The following is an 8,089-nucleotide window of genomic DNA, read 5'->3' as shown; positions in this document are numbered from 1 at the left end:
TGTCTCTCATTCTTGGCAATCTTCTCCCAATATTATTGATGAGTTTTTCTCACATTTTTATCTCATACGAAAACAAATATTCATCAATTATGTCATTTTTCCACAATTAAACTTGTTGACTAAATAACTTATTTTCTCCAAAGTTATGCCATTTCTAACTTATTTTACCATAAAATACAACCATAAACTGCCCATAAACCTCAAATAGCTTAAATAAATTCAGTATTAATTATCAATAAAACTAATAAAATAAAGAAAAAAGACAAAAAAGAAGCATGTGTGGAAAGTTTGATGTCGGCAACGGCAAGAAGAAAAGAACAATACAACTTAATTTTATACTTGCCGAAAAACAAAGTCAAAGAAAGGATTATTTGGGCAACTAAATAATTAAAATAAAAAAATGGAAAAAGGAAGAAATTAGTCAGATTCAATGTCCATGTGTTTAAAATAATGAAAAATATTGTACAATCACGACTGCTTAGAATTTAGATAGGCCCAACCAATACGTGCCCACCTGCCAATCCCACCATCTATTTTCTTTATTTTTTTTAATTTTATTTTATTTTCTAAGAAAAGTGGATTTTTTTTTTCTACGTTTATTGGTCAATTTATTCTATTTTGTCCTTAAAAGTTGTATGAAGCACCAAGTGTGGAATAATCCTTTTCTGATTGGCTAAAATATTATTTTTCATCTTTTGAATTTGAGGGTCTAAATTTTTTACACAATATTTTGACTATGGGATTCACAGAATTTTATATATTAAAACTATATATATTTTAAATATATAAATTTGATAAATATTATTAAATAATTAAATAATTTTAAATTAAGAATAAAGTGATTTCAATCAGAAGATGACATATCATATATATATATATATATATATTCAAAAATGGATACACATAATATTATTTAATTTTATATTTATACAACTAATATAATAGGTAAGATTAGGATGTGTAAATCAATTATGAAATTTACAAAATTAAAATGTATAAATGTACTATTGTTGTCCTTTTCATAAGAGCCTAATAATAACCCATAATAGAAATGTTTACGTTGTTCCGAAAACGAAAGAAAGAAATTCGGATAACCAATGAGATGACATTTCATAATGTAATTATCAATAGATATATATATATTTTTTTAAATTTTAGCATATGATAAATGAGCTTCTACATTTCCTCATACATTAAAGCTTTGTTGCTAAAATTATTTCCTTTTCTTGAGTTTTAAACATAATTATGAATTAAATCAGGAATTACTTTAAAGAAAGAAAATTTCTCTAATATTCTTCTCTTGGGTTGCCTTTTCAGCATTTCTTTAGAAAGAAATGTGAACAAGATGGCAAGTACAATTTAAATTCCTTATTGCTCAAGTTTAAAGATCCTGCATTTTAAATGCATGAATTTTCCTTATTCCATCTACCCTTTTTACTTTACACTTTTTTTCCACAAAAATATATAAAAAATAATTATAAAGTCTTTTTCCGTATTCTATTTCTTATTTAAATATAACAAAAAAACTCATTTATCCCATTCTTCATGACATTGAGTATGAATTATCGTCTTAGATGAATATCACATAATCAGTTAGAAAGAGAAGAGACGTGTGAGAGAAACTGTCAGAGAATGAACAACATTCGATATAATAATATAAAAATAAATATAAAACAATTATTTTCATTTTAAAAACAAAATTCATAAATCTTGTTAAACGTGCATTACATGCATTTTGTATTATTATCTTTCTTTATGTAGAAAATGAAATAAAGTAAGAGAAAAAACACAAAAAAGTCACATAAAAAGACATAAAATCAATAAGGAGCCTTATGTTAAGCATGCTTAAGATAATTATAATTAATCATAATTAAGCATTGTTTAGTGATTTAAGTTCATTGCACATTTCCCATCTTTATCCTTTCGGTGTCATTGCCCATCAACCTCAAAATTATGCCTCTACTTCATAATGAAAAGCCATTCTCATTATAATATATTAAAAATTAACGAGTAACATCATATATATAATTTTTATGTATAATTTTATAAATAAATAATAATAAATTATTATATGATTAAATAATTAAAAATTAAAATAAAATTTAATTATATAACAACTCATCATTATAAAATAATTTATAAAAATTATATATATAATTTTATTAAAAATTAATAATCATAAAAGGTTAGAGTATTCTTGAATAAAGAGAAGTTTGAGTAAACTTTTTATGTTTTGATGATTGAAAAAACTAAGAAAGAAAATTTTCTTCAATGAAATGACTTCAACGATGATGAGCACACGTCACATGTCAAATAACAACTTTATTTCTTCTTCTATATTTTTTATTTTAATAAAAAATAATGGTTAAAATTTTATTTTTTATTATTAAAAATAATTAATGATAAGAAAAATATTGTCGTCACTAATCATTATAGTTTTTTTGGTTAAAAATACTCTCATCGTTAATATTTTAATGGGAGACATTATCTTATTAAAATTAAATAAATTTATAACTTTAATAAAAGAAAAGTTGTTGTTAACAATATAACAAATACTTATACACATTTTTTTTCAGTGACGCACATTTTAATTGCATATATGAATCATCTTCAACATCATCGTTTGTTTAATAATATAATGAGATGACTTCAGTTTTCTTTTAAAATTATAAATTCTAGTTTGTTACTTATCATTATAAATACTATTTTTATTATTTTAATCATAAATTATTTATATTTCTATTAAAAATAAAAAAAATTATAACTTTAATAAGGGCAAAATGGTTGTTAAAAGTTTATTTCTTATCATTAAAAATTTTTAACGACAAAAAAAGTATTATCGTCGCTAGTCATCACAGCTTTTTTTATTAAAAATATTTTTATCGTTAATACTTTTAACGAAAGAAACTATAACAACAAACGACAATGAACGTTTTTACATCGTTAAAACTTTTTAACAATAGAAAATAAACTTTTAACAACCATTTTTTAAAGTTAAAACATAAATTTGTTTAGTTTTAACAAGAATTTAAATAATTAATCGTTCAAATCATAAAAATAGTATTTATAATACTTAGATATTTGTCTACTTATTATTTTTTCTTTATTATTGTCAATTTTTTTTTGTAATATCGTATTTTAATTATATATATCAATCAATCATCTTTAATATCATCATTTGTTTTATAATATGAATGAAGTGACTTTATTTTTTTTTTAAATTATAAATTCTTGCTACTTATCTATACCTTTTAATGAATCACTCTATCTTTTTTAATCTTAATAATCAATCAAATATACTATACAATGGCAACTCTTCTCAAAAACTTCTTCAACTTTTTTCACGCCGCAAATAGTTCATGAATTCAAGTGGAAAACCCCCCTTGGGATCTTCAAAAAAACTGTTTTTGTCTTGATTTTCAAATATATACAATGAATTGGGACAAAGACGATTTTTTTTTTTATCGTTTTCAAGGAAAGCAGAAATGGATTATCTCATGGCTCATGCCAAGAGGATAGAAACCCCCCAATTGACAAAAATGTACATTGCAAAGGATGAAATTTGATATGAAATTTCATTTTGAATTCATCCAGAAAAACAATTATAAAAAAATTATTTACATGATAGATTCATGTGCATTTGTCTTCATCCCGGGCCTATAATTCAAAAAATGATGTGGTATTGAAGGTATTGAAAGACGTTTATCTAAGTATAAAACATAAAAAATATATTAGGTTTGTTTATATATTTCACATCATTTAGGTTATTAAGATGATAATTAGGTAAGTAGTCTGTGAATTTCTTAAATTGTGAAAATACGTTTTATCATTTATGTATTTAATTATATATTCAAAACGTCTAACATTGCTTTATTTTGAATTTATTTTTTAAATATAAGAAGGAGAAAATCTTTATCTTATTTAAACATCGCTGATTTAAACTATTCAATTATCTGATGATATGTTATTATTTATATACAAAATTGTATATATAATATTATTTAAAAATCTTTTATACGTGTTTTCTGTATCTTATCAATGATTGATACATATTTATTGTACAAAAGACTTTTTAAGTTAGAGTTGTACATATTTTTGTGATAATAGCACTCCAATTGCCATCACAAAATAAATTATAAAGTTCATTAAGAAATGAAAGAAGCTATTAATTGGTGAGAAAATAAAGAGCAAGATGAACATGATTTGGAGAGGAGGTTTTCTAGATTATGATTTTGAATACAAACTATGGTTGGTGCCAAAAAAGTAAAAAGGTATGACTAATAAATTTGATGAGTAATTAACTATAAGTATGTTTTGCAGACGGACCTAATGAATCGGGCCCGAATTAGGCCTAAATGAGATTCAAAATCCATTATACGCCAAAACTTCAACTTACATCAGTTTGTCTCTCATTGCGGATTGCCATTGCAACATTAGCGATTCAAAAGCCACCTTCTCCACCCTCTCATAAGAATATTTCACCAAATCTTCATTCCAATTGGCTTCTTTGGTGCAATATTCACAAGCTCATATGTAAAATCTTGCATTAAGGACATTCTCGTTGTGGAGAACATAGGCACGAGTATTGCACACTTTGTCCTTGGAGATAAACTATTGGGAATGTGATGTGGGGGAAACATTAGAGAAAGTGGTGACAAATCCACTTAAGTTATTAAGGTTTGTCCAATTCAATTAACAAGTCTAACTACATATATAGAAAATCAATTTATTCAGCATTTTAAATACCTTCTTATCGCTAGTAAAGTTGAATAACTATGGATGATGTAATTATTAATGCGAAAAAACCTATCTATTTATTTGGCTATGCCAATAAACTAATGTGGAGAATTTTTTTTACATAAATGTTATCTTGAAGACAAGGCTACAATTATGAGGTCACAAGTTAGAATCGGTTTGACTTTTACCACATGGATCATCCATCATGACAAGTTGAAAATAAAATAATAAGGCAAAAGAAATGGTATCATTTCACTGAAGAATATATTGATATATATTACATCTATATATATTTGGAGTTTTTTTTTTTCGATAACGAGAAAATTTATTCGAATTGAATCGTTACTTTTAAGACTGAAACAACCACATTGAGTATTATTATATTAATTTTTAAAAATTATTTATTTTATTTGTTTTGTTAGTTTATAAATATCAATCCTGATGTGGGTGATCTGATTATATGATTTCAAGTCAAATGTATCTAAAAGGGTTTTGATGGTTTAATGGGTTTTTAATTACCATATCATTAAAGATCATAAGGAGAGCTTGGACCCCTTTAATATTATTATTTTTTACCATTTTACTAGTATGAATATGATGAAAATCAAAGCAAGCTAATCCTTAGGTCAAAAGATGTGAATGTGAAAGAGCTTGCTATACTTGACTTGTTTGCAAAAATAAGAAACTAAAAAACATATGTATTACTAAATACATCCATTTCAATCCATATCTCACTCTCACTCCCAATTCAGAATATCAATTTGTCCTGTCCTAACTCATGACTATACTGAAACACCTTGCAAACTTTCCTTTTCATCTACCTGTAAAGCAAAATAAAGTCTTCTCCCAAATCCAGTTGATTCTTCTGGTACTCTACCTTTATCATTTTTGACTTTGCTAGCATGACTTCTCTTCACCTTCAACAAGAACTTTAAATATTCCATGGCCGGCTCTTCATTGCGGCTGAAGCGCATCTCAGTCTCAATCAAATCATTATATCTATAAGTAGAAATACCCAATCATTGGAGATCAAGAAGCTCCTTTCCCATGTGCAGAAAAGGAAGCTGAATGCACTATGCAACTTGCTTGAACCCCAAATAGATGTTGACAAGACTTTGCAGACCAATTTAATAGACTGAGAGAGAATATATATTTAAGTAACCTTTGTCTTGGTGGAGCAAGATTTCTCAGCTGTCACTCACTCCTCTCAGTTCAGAAGATCAAGATTGAGCATTGGAATTTTCTGCTCATCTATCTTAAGCCTTGTCAGAGTCACAGCATCAATTATTCAACTTTGAGTCAGCATATTTTGCTTCCCTTGGAAGGAATCTCAGAGAATCTGGTTCTCTTGAAGAGATATCAAATTTGAAATGGGATAGTCTCACCATGGTGAAGCCACTGAATAAAACAGAGACACGTATTGGCAATTGTATTGCGGCCCAATGATTGGAAATTATCCTAGGCCTGTCACTGTTGATACGTAGAGAGAGTGATCTACGCTTGAAGTAATCTAGCCCAGCAACTTTATACAGTGAAAATTTTAGTGCACAGACTTTAATCATGTAATTTATAATGAGACTATACATCATCTTCCAGAAATCAATTCATTTCCCTTGTTAAAATATGAAGGCAGGCCATGAACTCTTCCCAATTCTCCAATGAACATATCAGTGTTCTCCCACACTGGCTCCAACTGGTTGGCTTTTTCCTGTTTCAAAAAAAAAAACCCACCATTTCATGTCAATATTAAACAACAAACAGGTTTATCTGTTCAGAGCATTATTGGGAATTCAGGGCAAAAGAAAAAGTTAACACTGTTGTTCATTATGTTTCATTCCATATCGGCATGTCAGTCTTCTTTGATCTAGGCTTCTGAAGTTGGATTTATAAGTTTCAAACAATTAATGGATCACCAGATCAATCATGAAACCAAAGCTTATGGAACATTCAAACATGCTTTAAAGCAATAATCAGGAGTATTAAAAATGTAAAACAGGAACTGCATTCATAAGCATGTAGAACCTAAAGTCACAGAGGAAACCAGATACGAGATAGCACAATCATACTTGGGGCAGCGGGGTTCCCACATTGCAAAGGGTGGGAGTAGCATGAGTGAGGTAATGCATTGCTGAGACATCAAGTGGTATGTTTAGAGAGCAGAAACAATGTCATTTTTGTGGATATCTATAGCAGACCTCGTCAACATTTGCTGTGGCCTTTCCACAACCTTGCCATCAACCTGTAAAAGGGAGAACCTCTCTGAGGTTTTGAAGCCAAAATAATCATAGCTGAAATCTGTGTGATAGATAAACTCACTGTCCAGCCCCGCAGCATTCTGGACCAAACAAAGAGAAGAACTTTCAAGTCATGGCTGGCTCTTTACGTAGAGCTGTAATTACAGTTAAGAAATCATTAATTTCTTAACTCAATATCTATGATTTCAAATCAAATCTCAGCATAATAAAGCAATTTAAGTCACAGATTATAGGCTAGTAGCCTAGTAGACAGATGCTCATAATTAAATTCTTTCAAATAAGCTCAGTAAATACTAACATAGTCAAAACTAGCACCAAATCTCAAGTGGTCAGACGCTAACACAGTCAAATACTAAATTGGGTTAACCAAGAAGCCAAAACTAATAATTTTCACGAACAAAGGCATAAACAGAATGTTTGACAAGTTAGCATAGAATCGAAATATAAAACAAACATTTAACATTACAGTTTACTGTGTCATATCCCATTTAAGTTGGGCCACCCCCGCTTTTGGGTTTCCATACCCTGGACTTTACGTTCATAATTCTGTCAAATTTCATAAATTCTGCATATTATATTACAAAACACTATAATTAACAAATTTGAGAAATTAGAAAAACTTGTTTGAGCCACATTGGTGATGCAAAGAGTACTGATTTTCAATCTCAGAACAATGTCTTCCTCCCCAAATTTTTAAAACGCGTTGATAAGGAAAAATGAAAAAATGGGATTCAAAAAAAAAAAAAACTCTTATGCGCTTTTTTAATCTAAAAACTGGGAGAGACCCTGTTTGTATTATTTTAATTACCAAGGGTAAAATGGTCAGTTGGGTTTTACAGTAAAAAACCCAATAATCTTTATATTAGTCTACACTTACAATCCGAAATTAATAATTATAATATGAAGTATACTCGTTGTATTTCTTGATGCTCACATTGAACTCATAAAATAAAATCTTTCTTAACCACATATTCACCGGTTTTATTAAACCACATTATTCCATCATGACAATCATTGCAGCAGCTGTCTCAGCAGCCAAATGATCAATCTGCGTGGTGGTGACACCATATCGAGGGCTTTCTGGGCCACAAGCACCG

Source organism: Mangifera indica, chromosome 11, assembly GCF_011075055.1.
Source record: "Mangifera indica cultivar Alphonso chromosome 11, CATAS_Mindica_2.1, whole genome shotgun sequence".
Classification (NCBI taxonomy): domain Eukaryota; kingdom Viridiplantae; phylum Streptophyta; class Magnoliopsida; order Sapindales; family Anacardiaceae; genus Mangifera; species Mangifera indica.
The sequence above is the reverse complement of the archived record's forward strand: the minus strand, read 5'-3'. Positions refer to the sequence as shown.